Below are 16377 nucleotides of genomic sequence, written 5' to 3'. Positions count from 1 at the left end.
CTGCACTCTTCGCCGAACCATTCGTTTCGTCGATTCCGTTCCACGTACCCGATGGTGCTCTCGGCTACGTCGTTGATGGCTGCTTTCACTGTACTCTAGCAGTCCTCTAGAAGGGCCTCGAGATTCTGTGCGTATGCTGAGGTGACACCCGGTTGTTTTAGTCGCTCTAGGTTGTACCGTGGCGGTCGCCGGTACCGTACATTGTTGATGACGGAAAGTTTTGAACGCAGTTTGACTTCGTCGGCGGTTTGACCATCACTAGATAGCGGTCGGAGTCGATGTTGGCGCCACGATAGGTGCTGGCGTGGATAATGTCGATTTGCGATTCCGTCTGCTATGATGATCTCCAGGTGTAACGATAAGAGAGGCTGTGTTAAAAAAAGGTTCTACACATGGCCATATTTTTGGAGGCGGCGAAATCAATGATTCGTAGGCCGTTTTTGCTCGTCTGCTGGTGAGCGCTGAACTTTTCAATCGTCGACGTGAATTCCTACTCCTGGCCTACCTGATCGTTTAGATTCCTAATGATGATCTTGACATTGTGCCTTGGGCAACGGTCGTACTCACGTTCGAGCTGCGCGTGTGTCCTTTTGATCATCAGTGCTTCCAGAGTGTGGGCTGTGCACGTTTATTACGCTGAAGTTGAAGAATCGCCCCTCGATACTCAACCTGTACATTATTTAGTCGATCGGCCACCAACCGATCACGCGCCTCTGCATATCACCCATCACGATGAAAGCTGTTCCCAACTCGCGTGTGTTATCGCAACTCTGGTAGATGGTATGATTACCTCGAAACGTTCGCACCATGAAACCTGTCCAACACACTTCCTGCAGCGCTTCGATGCCGAACCCGCGATCATTCAGTAGATCGGCGAGTATGCGGGTGCTCCAAATGAAGTTGAGAGATCGGCAGTTCCACGTACCGAGTTTCCTATCGCAAGTCCTTCCGACCCCAGCGAACGGTCGTTGCCGTTGGTCTCGGTTCGTATAATTCTGCTGCTGATTTTCTGTTACAAGCCGTTTTACGGCTGACTGCGGAGGACCGTAGTGCACAGTTGAGCTCTGACTCTTTCCCTGGCACTCGGACTTGATCAGTCGGCCCTAACATGGGAAACAGACGCTCTTGTGAGCCGCTCCTCCAGGAGAACAGACGCTCAGGTTTGCAGAAGCAACGCCTCCGCCCCCCCCCCCCCTTCCCTGTCAGCCAACGACCAAAGTTACCACTGGGGTTGGTTACCCGATCTTCCCTCAGATTGCTTGTAGTTTTTAGCCGGTACCACGCGGTGTTAAAGATAGGAGTTGCTGGGCAGAGGCTAGGTAGTAGTTCAAAATGGGATCCGTATTGCGCAACATATCCAGCCTTTACCGTGTCAACTCATAAGTGGAGTGAAATTGAAACGTGAAAATATGCATAATTATTTGATTTCAAGTGATATAGGGGCTGGTTATTGAGAGTCTGCATCTTTTTGCTTCCATGTAATGAGCCATTGGCAAAGGTAAGTTATGTTTTTTTTTTATTTGTTGACTTTTTTCCGTCTGATATGACGGGAATTAGCGCATATGACAAAGTAAATTTCTTCCCTACAAAACCTCTTTCTTAATTTTTCGCTGGTGAGGCTAACACCTTAGTTAAAGCTGACGCGATACAGCATTTCATATTTAGCTGCCAAATGCCAGAACAGATGCTAAATAAGCCGCACCTCTTTGATGAGCAGCCGACGGACAACCATGCCCAAGCTAAACTTTCATACGTACGTAATTCATAGCTGCCGGTCATTGTTGGCGAATGCACTTCCGAAACTTCTGAAAACAGAGGTATGTTGGACGCAGCTCTCAGAATGTCGACTCACCATTCTGCAGCCCAAATTATCTTATTCATTAAACTAAAATTTCGAAAAACAATGTTCCTTCCATATCGCGGTAGCTGCTCTACATCTGTCAGCTCGCGTGTAGGTTGGCCCACCACGAAGAAAATGATCAAATTGCCCGCATTTAAACACGAGCTCGCCTCAGCATTAAGGTGTTAAACATTTAAGCGCACTGTGCCAAACGGCAGGTAATTAATTACCTTTGGGGAAGATCGGCGAGACATAAAGACGCCCCCCACGATTGCGGCGTGCGTGGTCCGCTGCTGTGCTGGCTGAACCGTTAGAGAGCAGATGGCCCTAAGGTGTGAATCTGCCGTACTACACTGCGCTTTCGGCTGTCCTAGGTGGTCAGCGAAAAATATTTTGATTATCTTCACGTTCCACCTACCTGTTATTTTCTCGGGGAAGGTGCGGTCACAGAATGCGCCATGGTGGACAACGAGGGATACACAACGCGTCGGTGTTCGTTGGCGGTGATCCGTGGTCAAGGAAAAATGCAAAGAATTCGACCGATCCTGCAAAACAAAACAAAAAAACGCCAAAATAACATCTGATCGCAATCGCACATGTTTACTCGCATTTGGCATAACTGACCATCGTCGGAGGCGGAGGCGGGTGCGATCTGTACCACACCGGAATACACGGCGCCCCAAAACTGGTGAACAGTGTGTATATGGTGTCCAAATTTTGATACCACTGAAAAATTAAGACTCACAATAGGAAAAAAAACAATGACTGGGATATATCTTGCTAAACAATTGTTAGCTGCTAATGGACTTCGAAATGTGTTTGCTGTAGGTCACGTAGTTTGCCCTTCTTGACTAATCCTTCTACCTTCCATCCTTGATGCAATAGATAAGAATTTCCTTTTTTTTTTTTTTGTTTTTTTTATTCAACTTTAGTTTTTTCGTGATGTGTAATCAATTAGGGTAAATGATGATGGTTGGACCAGGTTGGGGTGTTTTACTACATGGTCGAAATATAAGTCGTTTTTCCTCTATGATTATAACATTTTTGTATAATAAACTAAAAGTTGGTGGAAAACTCTACTCTTCTAGTTTCTGAAACGTACGTCAATTTGATAATTTACTTGATATTTCACTGTAAAAATCGTTTTTATTTAACAGACAATTTTGATTTTGGTTGGACCAATGCTGATTATGGTTGGACCAGTACATTGATAATGGTTGGACCACACGGTGTCTTTGATAGAAGAAAGTTACATACTTCAAAAAAATCAGTATCGTTAAGTCACTTACCGAATTAAAAGAACATACATAAGAACATTTTTTCCCAGAAAGTTATTTAACCTTCCAGGACGCGCGCCATCAAGCAACCGAAACTGCACCGAGCTCGCGCTGTATACGAAAAGCGAGGTTTTTTGGTAGTATTGTACTTTTTACAACAGCGCGCGCGCTGAAGGGTTAAATATCAATACCATTTGGTTATTCTAGCAAATTTTACGTGTGTTGAAGCCACACCTCGATCAACTTTTCAGAGCAAACCGTCATTCCGTTCTTCAGGTTTGTGCTCTTGAAAATTCGGGGTGTGGCTTCGTCATATCTTCAACTTAAAAGATTTCTATCCTCTAAGGTAGAACGGAATTAATGTGGAAGACGGATGTTTTATAAAGATAGGTACAGTGAAAGAAAACAAGACAATATGCATTTTGTATATTAATGTTTTTATATTTTTATATTAATGTTTTCATATTTTTAGTATTTGCTCAAAATACACGTAGCATCTAGCATCCAGCGTTGCATCGTTCCCAAAGCCACCTTCATGCGATGCAACGGACAAAGTACATTCCCGTGCATTAATTTCTGTATCAACTCAACTTAAGGCGTAACTTCCGGGTTGCGCTAAAGCTTGGCCAGCAGGGCAGTGCTTCTAATCACTGCCGAATAATTTGGATTGTATCCCTTAGCATCTCGGTTGGGGAGAGCCGTTTCGCTTTAGGGATACTCGTTTTCTTCTCGTCGTAGTTTTGCTATCCGGACCGGCGTCGTCGAAGATGCGAAGTGAGCTCCATCGCCTCTATTTGACAGTAACCGTGTAGATAATCGGTTCTTTCCGCCACGTTTTCCCTGATAAGTGCACCACCAAGTGCAGCCGTCCACTTTGCCGTTGCTGGCACTAAAAGCGGACGAATCTCAGCTTGGATAATAACTGCGTTGGGGTGTGGTTTGATATTCGTCCGGTGGAATCACGCAATTGATAATTTATCACTATTTGTCACATGACTTATCCTTTCATTGCGAGCTAAATTAATCCAGCGCACAACTTACGATACCGTTCAAGGATGCGGTTCAACAATCTTTTCAGCTTTGAAGTTTTCAATGCGTAAAATGAACTGTAAATAAACAGAGCTGGTCTTAGCAACCAACATGGTAACGGTTTGGTCGAACCAAAATCATTCGTTGGTTCAACCATGATAATATTCAGTTGGTCCTAAATCGCTAATTACTTGTATTTGCAATAGAAAATGATGTATTATTAATTTGCTAACATAAAGTTTACATATTTTCGCATAAGTATATAGCAAAAAAATTATTAGTTTTAAAGAAAATAGGACTCCTGTGAATGTGACAAGTCGGGTTATCTAGGTGCCCCAACTGTGCTCAAAAGTGGTCCTCGACAAAATTCCGAATAATATAAAAGATTTAAAGAAATTATAATGAAAGTCGATGTAATTTCAATAAAAAAGGAGTATGCTATAGGAGTAAGGAGATATACGGTACAGTTTTCAAAATAATATTGGTAATATCAGCTTTTTTTCAAGTTGGACCAACCATGATCAGTTTTTTGGTTGGTCCAACCATCATCAATTACCCTATCTTATGTTTTCATCATTTTTTATGTGAATTATTATAATTATTAGTCTATTATTATTATTATTATTATTTTATTTTAATACTCCTTATTTTATTTTTTGCTATTGTTAGTTAGGAAAATTTTTAAAACGCTTTCAAAAAAGAAGTTTGATCATCTTCACCAGTCCTCCATTCCGCTGTGGATCAGTAGTGGAACGGAGCCGAAGTGAATCACCTCGAAGTCATACCACACCACGCCTTGCCGAAGATCCGAAGAACAGTCAAACAAACCGTATTTCGAGAAGGATTTATGTTCTACGGCCGGTGTATTGCTTGCTTGCTAAACGGAATTGAGTTGATACGACCGCAGCCAGTGACCGCGAAAAATAGCAACCGCAACCGGAAAAATCCGCAAAAGAAATGACGATCCCGATCTATATTTGTGTCCAGTCATGTGGTCGGCCGTTGCGCTTTGTGCGCGCGGGTATTTTCGGATTGTCCGATCCCGGCCGGGTCGGGATTCCTCGGATGTTTGTGGTCCGCGGAAAACTATGCCGCGGTTTATTTATAAAATGCCTTGGGGGATGATGATTTTCCAAAATAGCGATTAAAAATGTGTCTAATTCGGTCCGGCTATTAGCGCGGTTATTAATAAACAGTAACTAACCTAGTAGTGTGTAGATGTATCAATGGACTGCGGAGGACTACATACATCGGGTGTGAAGTCAATTTTGTTTGTTTACGATCGGAGGAGGATCGGCAGGCGGTGTGGATTGAGACGTTTGATGTTAGAGGCGGTTCTCGAAGGGAGTTGCTTCTGGTTGGGGTTACGCATATATTGGCGATGGGTTGTTTTGGTTGCGGTATTTTATGATCATTGGGAGGATAATTTATGTGAGTTGATCAGTTGTTCCGTTTTGGCGAATGATCTTATTGCAGAGGAATATGAAATACGCAACAGGTAATACGGTCAGGCGTGCGGAAAGTGGGTGTTGTTTGTACGGATTGTCTGGCGATGAATCAGGAGCTCAGCGGATAAACACAGGTGCCCATATATGGAATCAGTGCAAGTCATGCAGGCAATTTCCTACTGAGGACTTCTGAACTAAAGCACCTGTTGGAAGCCATACGACTAAACTTCCAATAAAAGGCGGAAACCGTAAAATTATGAAGCAAAACTAAGATGAGTATTCGAAAAAAATACGATATAAGTGGTATATCTTGAAAGTTAGTTGATACCGAAAGCAATTTATTGATCAACTCGTCTAAATTACCAGGCATGCCACCATGTTACAGTACAAAGAAGAGCTGGTTAAGAACTGTGAAGTTGAGCGGACATTTGGAATCAGCAGCAGCCTTCTAAAATCTAGATAACATTGTGGATCCTGCGTTAGCAAATCTCAGTAAAAAGGAAATAACAAAATTGCGTGTCTTGTCTCGAGCATGTGTGCTTGTCAACCACGAAGTTGTCATTATACTTATCTCTAAACTAACTACCAGAGATGTATGTGTAGTCACATTTGATGCATCTGTTGGATAACTCGGAAATCCCATGTTATAAAGCGTATAGCAATAGCATATATCATTTACTTCATTGCATCGCTATTCTGTATATGTATAGTTTAGTGTTTTAAGGTAATAATGCTTAGTTCACAAAAGATATAGTTTACAGGGCGATGTTTTAAATTTAAGCACATTGTCCATTTATGTTCCTCAAATGAAATTTACGTTTCGTGTATATCGCGCTTTTTTCGTTTTGTGTGACGAACCGCTCGCATCAATAGAACTTGAATACTATAGAATGCGAATGTCGCAAACATTACGAGTATCTATCTGTCCAATTTCACACTTTTCCCTTTGCTCTGACTAAGTTCGAAATCTTTCGTGGATGGGTCGGGCATTGTACCGACACTTCTGACCACGCAATTCTTGTTCTAGTAGGTAGATCACCGGTTCTCTATTTGAAGATCGCTTCAAATATCGTTTAAGGAAGAGTTTACAACATCATGGAGCAGTTTCAAGTGCCCATTCAATCTTGGATTCCTACAGCTAAAATATGAGGAATACACGTACCACGTCAAGATTGATTCGAAATAAGTCATCATTGCTGAGAGGTAATTAACAGGACTATTAAGATATCGACCGACTGCATTCCTACATACGTATCGTGAACAAACATTCACAGATCGGTTTTACAACCACTGGTCGCAATTTACCTTTTTAATAGCTGTTCTACCGGAACAGTCCCACATTCCACACCACTACTGCAGTTGCAATGTAAGTGCGTTCTGCCGCCGATGATGCGTCCGCGTTTGATGGATTCTCTGTAAAGGTAAAATTACTACCCTAAAGCTACATTCATCAAGCGTACTTTGGGCCACATGCAGTTAAATTTATCGCCTACTTCGACGAAAACCAATAAAATGTAGCGCCTGGGTCGAATTGCGCGTGAAAAGTAGTCGAATGGCGGATTCCACTCTGCCAAGTTGGTCGGAAGAGACATCGACCTATTCGGTGTATTAGATGGAGTTCACGAACACTCCATAGAGCTTGCTATCTACGTTGTAGCTGTAGTCTCGGCGTGGACGACGAGGGGCGATAGTTAATTGAGATGTGCCGCTCGCGTCTGCGTTATGATTAATTGTTCATCGCGCCACAAAGTAGCGATTACACGGTTGCAAAAGGTAAACACGCTGCACTGGTGGATATTACCTGCGAGCAACCCTTCCACGTTGACGAATCAAAACTGGCGGTGGTGCGGCGCGATGCGGTGAACGATGTAATAACCACCACACAGCAGGGTTGGTTAATTTAAACATCAATCGCGCTACTAATTGATATCTATCGACTGCTGCCCAGACTCAACTGTGCGAGCATACCGTACTGGCTGGAATTGTGGACAGCTTCGCAGTTTGAAACTAGTGCATGAAGCTTTGATGATCGCGGTTATGTCTAGGTCTTGCGGGGGACGTTCAAACTTTGTATGGTATTTGAAAATAAAATATACTTTTACATTTTTTTTTTTCGTAAGAGTTTTAAACTTTTCTTGAATTATGAAGCATATGATGTAAAAGCCTATTATGTGCCGAAAAACTTTATCAAAAACCTCGAAGTGATCCGACGCTCGTGAAAAAAGTTATACCGTAGGCATTGCTTTCCGAAGCAATTAGACAATGTTTATTATCCTTTTACATTTTTTTTTTTTAAGGCTTTAAACCGAATGGTTCATTCGCCTTAAAATCCTTTTACATATGTCAAAATATATATACAAATGATTTGTAAAACATAACTTTTACAAGCATTTAATCGCTTTGCAGTCTTCGACAAATCATCGATTTCAACCTACTACACATTTGAACCCGAACGGTGATCTTCCTTCAAACGGTGCGAAAGGGGCGGAGATCTCCACGTTGACTTTGAGCATTAGGTTGGCCGGTGTCTTGCTGCATTTTTCTTACTACGTCTGCAACAGCAGCAGCAGTGACAATAATTATGACAGTGTTTTTCTTCTACTTTGAAATGTAAATTTATGTACCTTGAGTTGTCTGTCCATTCAAGTGCCGATTCACAGCGGCTTGGACTGCCTTTTATCTTGGCCCAACCAAAACCAACGCTCATACCATGAACATGGATATTCAGCTAGCACATATGTCGCTTCACATAACTCATTTTTTGTGTACACACGGATTTGTCCCTGCGTTTCTCATCCAATATGGGCAGCTTTTCAGAAGCTCAGTCACTGTCCTGAGGCCTACCAGGTTGCGCACCTACCACAATTATACATCTGTTGAACAAACATGAGATGCAATGCGGCTGTCGTCCACGATGATGGACAAAAGTGCAAGCGAACTCCGCCCAAGCTTAGACGACAGGCGTAGGTAAGTACACACAATTAGCCTGCCCTATGGTCCACTGCACGATTTTTTCTGGCCTGCTTACTCTCACACGAAATTTGACGTTTGAGAGGTGTCGGCACCGCTCAAACGTCAAATTTTCTGTGAGAGTAAGCAGGCCAGCATAAATTCGTGCAGTGGACCATGGTAAGAGGTGCGCAGTGCGTCGTCAGGGAAAGGTGTTGCATTATTAATACGTTTCAGCGGTTAAGCCTGGCATGTGGCAGTAATATCACTTGCAAACAAACAGTAAACAATTGTGCAACAAGTGACGATGATTTCGTCGGAAGATGTGTTGAATGGTGCGGAAGATATATGCGAGAACTTGTTTTCTATCCGATCATAATGTAGAATGTTAAGTTTTAAGTTTAGGCATGGAAAGCTGTTCATAACTTTGTGCTACATTATCGCGATTAACAAAGACCATTGACTTTTGCACACTACCGTCATCTATTAGCGGTTTGACTGAACGCACATATTTGGCATTGTGCAACTGTCTCATTATAATGATACTCTTAAGCTGATAGTACACAGGGTCAAATATTTGTCCAAAAAGAAACCAATGCTCAAACATCTTGTTTGACTCGATCGAATTTTCATTGGTGTCAAACTGATGTTGTTTCTTGAGTTCTTTCCTTGTCAAATATTTGACCCTGTGTACTACTGGCCTTAGACCGGCCCACATATGTATGGCGAGAAAAAAAGTTAGTCAAATTCTACGGGCACCCCCTAGAATTATGTCTTTGGATGTGTTCGAACTAGGAGTGATAAGAAAACTTCTCTAAAGCGATTTTGGAGATTTCGCCCAAAGCTGTAAAGGGGGTCATTATTTTCAAGGTTAGGTATAATTAATGACATGATTATTAATTATATCTTACATGATTTTCCCTTTCCAGACAAGTTCATGCACGAGATTCAGACCGATGTCTTATCGCAGATCCTACAGTAGATAGTTTTAATATTAGATTTACCTAGTTAAAAAATGAATTTCTTATACTTACGACGTATATGGGTAAACGTATAGAAACGCAATAAAGATATCTCATCAAGTATCTGTCCCCGAATCTAACCTACAGTACAAAGATTATGCAATTAGATCTGAATTCACAAGAAATACACCCAATCTTCCCTCCCATCTACCAACTATTTCGCACTATTGCTATCGATAGTGCACAAATTCACGCAAATTTTCTCTATAATTCAATTATAATTCCCCGCAGATAAAGCACATCCAATTGCATATGGTTTGCACGTTTTTGCCTTATAGCTATATCATCTCGATTGACACACGTATATCATCTGACGTTTTCTTCTCTTTCGTTCGATCCTCGAACTGCCGAGCGAGGCATATGAAACCTTACCGTCCATACCCATTAGTTGCAGCACACCTCTGCCCATAAACACTGGTCACCCTGCTCCTCGGCTGTTGTACCAGGTTTGCCTGCTAACTCAAGAACTGCCAACTTCGATGCTGGTCTTTTGAAGACTCCTCCTTTCGTTCGAACTACAGCTTGTCGTATACGTCCCGTCCATCTACCCGGTGTTCACCTGACGAAGACCCGAGCAGAAAATGAAACATAATGAAAAATGTAAAAATTTAAACCAAATCGCCTTAACCCGCTGTTGCATTTTGTACAACACGTTGAAAAAATCTCGCTTACTCAGCGTTAACGTGATGCTGGCGATAGTGGCCAATCGCGCGAGTTACGGAAGGTTAATCGACAATAACGGAAGAGAAAAAAAAAATTAGACATGCTACTTGCACTATTTTTTTTAATATTTTAATTTTTTTTAATGTGCATGGGGCCTAGATTCCATGGCCCCACTGACCCCTCCCTAAATCCGGCCTTACTTATGAGTCACAACTCATATTGCGGTATTTAGGTTTGCTTCATTATATTCCAAAACCTTAGTATATCCAATCCACAGCACGTTGTAATGCGCATATCAATTAAACACCCCAAGTTCTTCATACAAACTTCGGTCATAAAAACTGTGAAGTCCCGTTCCAATATTTTTCAAAAATTCTTTCACTATAACATTTCTAGAGTCCCAAACCCCTGCTCTTTTTTTTCTCATCACATAACGCGAACTAATGTTGAACGATGTAATCAATTCTATCCATGTTGTTCATTTTCCGTAATGTTAAATGGTTTGTCGATATTTTCAAAACTTAAGAGTCCATTTTAGACGGACAAATATATTTGTCATTGTAGTTCGACATTTGGCGACAAACATATCTTAAGGTCCAATCTGCAAAAGAGAGGCTCTCTTCGTTCCGATTCTCTTTAAATTATTACGATGTCACAGTGGGCATTTTGACAATTTGTGATGTGTAGATCGGAAAAGGATTGTTCAATCTACCTTCCAACGCAAGAAATGAATCAAAATTTCTAAATACAAGCACGTTATAATCGAAAGAAAGGAGACTTCAAGAGAGCCTCTCATCTGCACGTAGAACTTTTAGAAATGTTTGGCCTGATTTAACCAAGGTTGCCATGATTCACGTTGTGTTGTCCATTTGTTGGGCTTGTTTGGTCATCATAGCAAACAGTCTAATGGCACCTTTATTCTTTGCAGACATGAATGGCGACATTACCTAAATGTTGTCTACAGTGCTGGAAACTTTAGATCGTAACATTAATCATTCAATAAAACCATAAAATATGTTTGTTCAAGTTCCCAACAACCATCCTATGATATGGAAGTCTCTAGTGAGTATGTACGTGCTCGGTAGCTTCGTTTAAGGATTACCATTACTTCCGGCTTTTGGTAAACAATACATCATAGAAAGATCACCCTCTGAACAAACATACATTCCCCTTCCAAATAAGTAGCACCGTTTGATTTTTATTAACTTTTGCCTCAAAATCAACAGTTTTTTTTTTGTTCGGATCCGTCAAAAAGCCACTCAAATCGCTGCGTGCTATGGTCGATGGCTCGCGAGGGCGTGTGTGCACGCCTCACAACAGTCATTGACCCTGTCATGATGGGTGCGTGTGATTTATTTGCCTTCCATTTAGAAGCCGCGGACCCAGAAAATCACTTTGGCCCCGGTCGACCCAGATCCAACACCCGTTTATTTGACTAATCTCCGATAAACCACCCGAATCACATACGGAGTCAATAAGATAAAAAAGCGAGCCCTAAACCTAATGGCAACGGGCTGTTTGTACTAACGAGAACGACCGACATAACTGTCGAAGGGCTATCCTATATGGCAAACGATCGATGTGAATGCACGCGCGCGTGTGCCATTCCTATCTGGGGTCCAAAACAGATGTTTCACACTCACTTCCCCTTTTTCGGAAATGTTTTGACGGCCTCTTCCATCGGTACTCTATCATCAACGCAAAAGCACGCCAACTACGCTGGCCCTGTCCCTTCTGAAAGCATGGAAAATCAAACACACACGCCTTTTGATGAAACCCGAGAGAGAGACCTTGATTGGAAATCATGAACCAACAGCAGAAGAGGTGTTGAAATTCAATCGTCTTCGCCGTCGTCATGCATATCATCCATTCACCGAACGAAGGAGGCCGCATCATCAATAGCAGACGATCGCAATCAAAGAGGGCGATGCTGAGACGAACATCCATTTATCGTCAATATGCGGATCGTAGTAATCCAGTAAGTGCTGTGCTGCGGATGGTGAGATGAAAATAAGGGCCTACTTCGTGTCACATGCTTGCTTATCTTCTTCGTCTTGATCACCGTGAGTCATGTGGGGAAATAGCTAGAACGGTTCAAAACAGATAATCCGAGAGCCACCTAATTTCAACGCTTCATCAGTAATGAAGAGGTGCTAAAACTTCGACAATAAAAACCAGCCCTATGCAATCGTAAAGTTTGGGCAGCCTGAACCTCTGTTGGTTCGTTTATTGACACATCACTAGAAATATTTTATTAACACTTGTTGCGTGAGTGACGACCCTTGAGTTGGAAGCCAGCGGCAGGGGTATGGAAAGTATAGGTACCTGCCTTCATGATTATGCTTACGCATTTTTTTTTCATTTCTCGGACAAGCGCCCATAACCTTGTGTCACCTCTCTTTTGAATAGAATTTATTTATGGACACCTCTTGACTGCTTCAACAGACGGACGTCGATCAACGGATGATCATCGGTTGAAAAATACTCCCAGCCAGGTGTCGGCTTCATGGAAATGTTACATGAAGGTGTCAGTAGGATGATCGGTAGATGTGCCTCGGTTTACGAACAAGGTCAGCCGAAGATTGTCGTTTTTCTGAGAATGCTGTCGTTTTCATGCAAATATGCTAGAGCTAGACACTTATTGTATGGGATAAACTTTGTGACTTTGATTTTGCGAAGGACTGCTGTACCTTCAGTTCATTATATTAAACGAAAAGTGTGCTGAATTTCCCTGACATGGCTATGTCCTAGTAAGGATGGTCACAAAGTTAGATGTTTACTGTAAATTTAAACAGTTATGTTTATCATCGTGGTCCACGATTGGATTGTTTTTATTTGATTATACATATTTAGTTCAATCCTCTTTTTTGGAATGAATGGATTATGAACCTAGTAGTACGCTGGAACCTGCCCCAAAAACAACCCTGAAATTTTATGAAACCCAAGAAACCTTCGTAAACGTCTACCCCTGAGACCCCCTGAAATGGCTCTGAAAATCTCTTACCCGTCTTTGAAACTCAAAAACGCATCTGGAAACCCCTGAAACGCCGGTGAGACTCCCTAAAAGTCTCTGAAACGTTCCTGAAACCTATTAAAACTCCCCTGAAACCTTCTGAATCTCCTTGTGGTCCATTGAAACGCCCTCTGATAGCCCCCGAAATGCCCCTCAAAATCTTCCATGAATCTGAAACCCCCAAAAACCCCTCCTGAGATCTCCTGAAATGCCTCTCAAACCCCCTGAGACCATCTCAAGCTCCCCCGAGCTCGTCTGAAACTGACCCTGAACCACTTGAGACTTACCGAAACACATCGGAAACCCCCCTGAAACCATTTGATACGCCCCTGGGATTCACTGAAACGACCATTAAACATCTCTGAAATCCTCTGAATCACTCTCAAACCCCCAATGTCTCTGAATTATTATATTTTATTTCTTCATAATTGTGAATTTTAATGCGAGTCCCTTAGATCACGGCGGCTACAGTTCAATCCACAATATTGGTACTGAATAAATCTCTTTCTTTTTGTGCAGGGCATACAATCTTCATAAAAGTACAATATTGGAACACAAAGTTTCGAGTGTTGACTGTACTGTATCCGTAGGTCAAGATTCATGAATGACCAAATTTAATCAATGCACAGTTCCAAAAATAAAGATGAGTCCATCAAACAGTTTGCGTACCCTGATGCGATCATCCGTTGTTGACCGTTGTCACAGTTGAGTACGCGATCAATACAGCGTTTAGCCGAGATTCAAATATCCCAATAAAGAAATTGTTTGCACCGTCTCCTCTCGTCTCTCGGCATTCATCAAAACTTTTGGTGATGTCAAATTATAGCATTAGGTATACAGATTTGACTGTGGTAAATGATTTCCTCAAAACAATGCTATGGATGATGTCAAGATGTTCTCCAATTGAGCATAATAAAAAATTAGCACTAAATCACCAAGCAGGCCAAAACTAACGTTAGACCCTTTTGGGACCTAACATTATGTGGTACCTATTATCAATTTTATAAAAACATCCTTCACGCAGAAAAAAATAAATTGTAAACACAATTAAATTCTAGTTAAAATCAACCGATTTTTCAGTTTACTATAGCGACATAATGATTTCTAGTTTAAACTGTACTGTTCTATTGTTTGGTAATACACATATTTTCATTAGTCGAAATTTTTGACAGTTTGTTAAAACAAACAGAGATATGGTATTTTCTACATGAAATAATGGATTGATTGAAACGACTGCACTTTTGCCACTAACAAACCCGGAATGTGATTGTATTGGTGACGGCAGCAACTGCGGCAGCCCGGAAATCTATTTTTAGACCGTCGGTAAGCGGATGGGGAGGAGAACGACTAAAAAAAGGCGAAACCGATCAACTTTTTGTGAATGATGTCGTTACCTGCGCGTTATCCATCATGGCCAAAGCTGCACTTGGAAGTTGGCGTGATGGATTTGCTACACAGATCGAAAAAAAGTGTAAAATTCTTTGACATATGATGCACATAATTGGAGCGTGGGATATCACAGAAGTTTACATGACATAGCATGTAAAGTTCATGAAATATCATGTAAACTTCCATTATATTTCATGTAACTCAGCATGACTCTGAGAGTTTACATGACATATAACACAAATTTACATGATATATCATGTAAACTATCATAACACTAAGTTTACATGACTGAAATGAAGTTTACATGACGTGTAAATCTCATTATTTTTATCTGTGTACACCTTCTTCGTTGTGGCTATGGTGGGGTAAGAATTTTATAGATGTGTGAGTGCTTTCCGACCATATTTACATGGTTTTTATTTTGTTGAAACATATGAAATTTTTGACATTATATGAAATGATGGTAATCGGTTGTTTTTATTGCAAAATTCTAAATGAAAACAATTGAATATAACTTAAGAATAAGTAAATTCTCAGTTTGAAAATCAACCATGCGTTTTATTGTTTTAAACAAGCGCCATTTTTCTGCGTGTAGACACGCTACATGTTAGCAGGGAATGAAATTATCAGCAAATTGAGACGAAAATGCACTGAAAGACGGCTTGCAGTTGAAATTACTATTCTGAGGGTCAACTTAAATGCACAACGCCACTAGATTTGTGCAGACTGATTTGCGTTTCATCTCAACAGATTTATGTTTTCAATTCTACCATGGACCCGATTTACAATCAGGGAATGAAATTCTCAGCAAATTGAGACGAAAAACGGCGTTTTTCGAGCAATCGATTTTTTCTGTTTTTACTTTTCCTGTGAGAAATGATTATCGGTCGTTGCTGTTTGTCCCCGATCAAAGATAGCCGAAAACTGGAAATCGCTCTTTCCATTTTCGCTATCCAACTTTATCGCCCGCAAAGTTATCGCGATAATTATCAGAAGGCAAATAACAAAAATTTGCCGCTAACGGGATTCGAACCTAGACCCTCCACAAAAATGTGTATAAGCGCGCACCATAACCACTCGACCACACAAGCTGCTCGAGAGAGGATAGAAATTTTATACATAAAAGCTACAGCCGGTGATGACGGGACTACGGAAAGGCGAACAAAGAGCAGAAAGCAAACCAGTCAACTTTTCATTGCTAATGATAATCGATTTTCGGCGCTGCGGAACGAGCGAAAACACATTCTCGAGAGAAACCCGGGTCTGAATTTATCGCACGTCTTTTTTCGCCGATAATGCGTGTGGGAGAGTTTTCTACTATCGCGATCGTGATCGATAATTTCATTCCCTGTTTACAATCAAAAAAAGTGTCTGTTGGCAGCCGGATTCGAACCAAGAACCTTGAGATCACCAGGCTCGCACGCTACCACTCGGCTATCGAACCGGTTGATAAGTAAGGGAACAAAATGCACTCAAGAATCGTTTGTTGGTCGATGATCATGTTTTGCCATGGTAAATTTGAAAACATTTGTATGCTCGTCATAACCGCAAGCCGTCTATCAGTGTGGGCGTTTTCCGAGCAGCCGAACAATTCAACGATTCTTTTCCCAGCGAGAAATGTTTATCGATCGCTGCTGTTGTCCACGATCAAAGATAGCCGAAAACTGAAAATAGCTCTTGCCATTTTCGCTATCCAACTTTATCCGCCTTGCCGGTTATCGCGATAATTATCAGGAGGCAAATAACA

At 41.4% G+C, this 16377-nt stretch overlaps 1 protein-coding gene across 1 annotated transcript in view; it reads left to right on the top strand.

Moving 5' to 3' along the window:
- Positions 1 to 16377, top strand: part of LOC109425700 (uncharacterized) — a 106786-nt gene that overhangs the window by 61094 nt on the left and 29315 nt on the right. The gene's annotated exons all lie outside the window — the stretch shown is intronic.

Source organism: Aedes albopictus, chromosome 3 (assembly GCF_035046485.1).
Source record: "Aedes albopictus strain Foshan chromosome 3, AalbF5, whole genome shotgun sequence".
In the NCBI taxonomy this organism is placed as follows: Eukaryota; Metazoa; Arthropoda; class Insecta; order Diptera; family Culicidae; genus Aedes; species Aedes albopictus.
The sequence above is the reverse complement of the archived record's forward strand: the minus strand, read 5'-3'. Positions and strand labels throughout refer to the sequence as shown.